This window comes from Schistocerca americana, chromosome 1 (genome assembly GCF_021461395.2).
Source record: "Schistocerca americana isolate TAMUIC-IGC-003095 chromosome 1, iqSchAmer2.1, whole genome shotgun sequence".
Classification (NCBI taxonomy): Eukaryota; Metazoa; Arthropoda; class Insecta; order Orthoptera; family Acrididae; genus Schistocerca; species Schistocerca americana.
This window is the reverse complement of record NC_060119.1, coordinates 259,180,203-259,185,070: the sequence shown is the minus strand read 5'-3', so window position 1 is coordinate 259,185,070 and position 4,868 is coordinate 259,180,203.

The following is a 4,868-nucleotide window of genomic DNA, read 5'->3' as shown; positions in this document are numbered from 1 at the left end:
ACAGATGAAAAGAAGAAAAATTTAAAGGCTATGATAACTTACCTGGAAAAGAATGAGCATAAAGAATATTATATGTATATCTGTGGAGAGTGACAAAGAACATAGAACCTAGAATAATTTGATGGTACTTAGCACCTTTCATAAATGTTTCTGCTTTAATTGCCTTCAGCAGCAAGCAATTCCAGCTGTGTCATGAAACCACCACTAATATTTGAAGGGCTTATTTCAATAGTGGTACAAGTCAATTTTTGTTCTTATTGAGATACAGAGTCCTAAAGTTAAATGAGCTCTGAAAAATCTGCAGTTGAGATACCAGAAATATTCAAGCATATGGCTTCTTGCTAGAGATGAACTTTTCTTTCTGTTTGTTTGGCTCATTAATTTCAGAAGCATTATAGACAGAAAAGTGGAGGAACTGGACTTGTGCTACTGTTGAAATAAGCCCTTCATATGATTACTCCGATTTCTGACATGGAAAAGTTTGAGGAATAAATAATTTAAACACTGAACTACAGACAGTTTGAATGCAATAACTTCAGTTCATAAACTTGGCACTTTGCACCTTTATACAATTAAGTATTATTACGTTTCCACTTCTGATCACCAATGTAGCAATCAAAGACGTTTATCACTGTTCAAATCCAAGCAAATACAATTTGTTAACGTCCACAGAAAGCATTCTAAGCACATAAGTTGAAACCAGTATTGGATAATAATGTGTTGCGATGTTCCATTTCTTCTCGCCTCCATATTGTATAAACGGTACACATGTAAAATCATAGCATGGGGCAGTTTTGGAAGTACTGCAGTCGATTATCACAGATCCAATGTTGCACCAAAGGCGAAAAGAATCCTTGTCGTTTACTCACATACTTAGTTTCTTTAGTTTTCGACGGAGGATGAATTCAACAAGATATTAGCTAGAAACATTGACCAATAACAACAGTAACAAGAGTTATGTATGAGATAATCCAGTAACAATCCTAGGAATGAAAGGCAGAGTTATTTAACACATGCGGCACTTACTGAAACTGTTAGTAAAGCGGTACATTCTTGTGGAATTAACATGACCATTTCTTTCCATACGCTTTGGCGTATTATCTCGGGTTGTCTCCGGTGGTACCTGGAATGACAACATCAGTCACGCGATGCGGGAGATAAAATTTGTCACAAAGTCGCCAAGGTGTGCTGGATTTTCTCAGGCGCATTACATAATGCATTTCTCATTCACGTCGTGGCGAAATGCCATTCGACGCACGGCCTCTGTGCAAAGAGCGGTTGGAATGGCCTTTGTTGGTGAAATAACTTTCATCTTCATTTCAGGTGACAAATGAACAACGGGAGGGTCGGCTCGAATTCCTACACTTCTCGCAGGCCAAGCGTGTCGGTTCGTTCTGATAATAAAGTAATATGAGAAGTTAACAGGCTCTTATTTCTGAATTTCGAACATCATTTGCCCACGAAATAGACAAACAAAACGTGTTGCAAAAAGAACTGGGAACGACTCTCTAGTAAAATTCTATAAGATTGTAGTGGTAACGTGGGAACGATTAAGTGAAATATTCACAGATAGATGTTAATAAGTATAATGTAATTTAAGGCTGCCCGCTTGCTTCCTGAAATATACAATGATGTGCCAAAACATCGTGATCGCTGCCACACCGCATAACACAATGCGCCTGGTGGAGATGTGTGGATGTGATGCGCTCAGGAAGATTTATATGTGCTATAGGGACCATTTGGTGAAACACTCTAACAAGAAAACTAGTCGCAAATGGGGAAATCCACTGACATAAGTGACTTTGACAAAGGGCAGATCGTTATAGCGCAATGCCTGAGAACAAGCAACTCGGCAAAACCGGCAACCTGTTCGAGTACTAATGTCGTGACCATCAACGGAAAGTAGTTGATTGTTGAAATCACGAGTAGACGACAAGGTGTTGGACATCACTGCCTCATCACAGAACGTGGAGGTCGAAGGTTAGCCAATTCTGCTAAGTACTCTGTACCAGATCTTACGACACCGTGTAGTACTGGTGAAAGCACAAGTATTTCGGAGCACACATTTCAACCCAAGTTACTGTAAATAAGTTTCCGCAGAAGACGGGCATTACGTGTTCCCGTGATGATCCAACGACATCGCTAATTATGACTGCAGTGAGCTGCGAGATCAGAGACTGAACCGCGGATCGATGGGAACGTGTCGTCTCGGCGGATAAATCACTTTTCTTGTTACACCATGACGATGGTCATGTCATCCAGGCAAACGGCCACTCGAAACATTTACGGCGTCACAGATTCAAACCGGTGGGAGCAATATAGGGCCATGGGAGATATTAACGAGGACTTCAAAGGGACTTGTGATAGCAATCGACGGCACGAAGACAATTGAAGGCTACGTGAACATTACTGTGGGCTACCTGTATCCGTAGATGCTTGAAGTCTTCCCCAACGGCGATTGCATCTCCGAGCAGTGTAACTCTCCTGTCTTGTCAAAAGTGCACCAAATTTGCTTTATCTGGACCCGATATAACACGTCTGGGACGTTATCGAGCGCCAGCTACCCTTCTAAAAACCACCGTCCCGTAATTTATGCATTTGTCGAACACATACCGTGCAAACGTTCCGCTGTATCACGTTCCTAAGAGTTACAAGGGAAAAAGGATGTTGAATGTGCCGTCCCTTATTAAGGCCATTGCACAACAAGAGTGGCGCATTCTCAGAAAATAGTACTTGTTCTCGGTTTCCTGTAGGTTCTGTTGCGGTACGGACTACAATTCCATCTCAGTATGAGATTGAAATGATGGGGCAGCTTGTAGCACCTATTTTCGACCTGTTTTGTATCTGTATCGATATTTCTATGCCAATTTCTAGTGTTGCATGTGTAGAGTGTTGTACCTATCTTGGATATTCTTTGACTATGTATACAAATTTCAGTTATATCAACTTTTTGAACGACGTTGTTTAAACTATGCTTGGATTTAAGTAACCACTGGATTGATTGTTTTATAATGTACTGTAAAAGACTTGGTCCATAGTTAGGGAACGTAGGGTTGAATGTAAAAGGTGTGGGGAAGCATCACAGCTACGGAAGTAGCCTGGCAGAGTGGGAAAAGTGTGACTGATGCACAAGTGGCAACCCATTCTTTGTGACAGGTAAGGAGTCTCGACGGAGCACTTGCTGTGGTTAACATCTCGCTAGCAGTAGCGGATCACTGTCACTCATGTGACTCATATTCTTGGAGTTTTAAGGCCAGACGAGCTTCAGAGCAGTATTTATGGGCCTCGGATGCTCCGTGATACTATTATCATGGCATGGTTTATTGCCCCTGTAAAAATATAATTCCTACGACAAGAAGATTTGTAACAGGGCAAGGCCAACAGTACTGCCACGATAGTATAGCCGTCATGCTAATAGTCACTGAAATTACTATACCAGTACCACCAGCCTTCCACTAAATTGATAATATTTGGCACTCTGTAAATGGACCAGGTATTTGTGAAATTTGGTTTATTTTAATAATAATCGTGGTGTTGCTAAAAGCTATGTCTTACACCCGTGATTATCCCAATTCACAAACCTGAACAGGAATCCTATCCTAGTGAATTTAATTCCGAGTGCCTTGATTCATTATGGACAGACTTATTCGGCAGATATAAAAATAATTGTGATTGCTTTCTAATGTGTGGAGCTATAGTGTTTAAAGTCTCATTTTATAATTTGAGAAATACTCCACTCCCAGTTCGTTTTTAAATCAATCTGCAATAACTTTCTTAAATAATTTGCCTCACTTGAAAAATAGTAAAGTTACTAGCTAAAGGAACAATAACATCGATCTGAAGTAAAAAGGTTATTAATTGTTGCATTTATGCACTTTGACCGGAATTACAAAGTATTATCGGTGTTGATTTCATGAGAAAGTGTTTGAACTTGAATTTAGTGTTGTGTTTTCATTTGCACAGTCAACTATATTTTGAGTAGGTTAAAAGCCTATTTATCAAAGCACATTTGTTATTTGCAGAGTTTTAGTTTTGCTGATTTACTTTATAATTATTGATGAGAATACTTACCATTTCTCATAAATACTTGTGTAGTCTTGTTAATGGTCATGGTTTTTGAAACCATGAAAGTTTAAGGGCCCTCATGTGCTAGGCTAGTTGGTTAATGAAGCAAAGCTAGGTCTCCTTTAGAGCCAGTGTAGCTAGACTTGCATTCTGTCTAATTGCTTCAAACAGAGCTTAAGAAAGAAATATTTACTGTCTTAGTTATTCTATTGCTAGTTGGTTAATGCACGGGGATAGAGACCCTGTACTCTACAATGATGTTATATAGTATGATCATTAATAGATCCCGTGATTTATGTCACAATCATTTCTTGTTTTTCCCTGTTAGTGTGGCTATTAGTTTCATGTGTGTTGGCGATTGGTTCTATCAACTACAGCATGTAGTTCATTTAAGGTACGTTTTGTGGAGAGGCATATGTTGCTGTTTGTTATCTCATTGGCCATTTGTTTGCTGACGTCAAAGCTAGCAGTCCATTTAACTGCAAGGTTAGATTACTGTGCTGTAGTGTGACCAGTTATAAAGAAAGAGTTTAGTGTGTGTTCAAAGAAGGTTAGGTTAGCCTTAGCACTGCCTTCTGCTTTATTATATTGCTTGACACAAGAGTGCCTAATTAGGTTGGCGACCGATATCAATACGTAATATTATAACTTTCTTTTGTCCTGGGAGAACGTCTGTTCCTGACCCCCTTGTTTACTGTTGGTCATACTCCGCTGAAGTGTTTCGTAAACGAATCCTAGTCTGACTGTTCTGTTCCTATTAGGTTATCTTACGACCACAACGTTCTCAAAAATTCCTCGCAGAG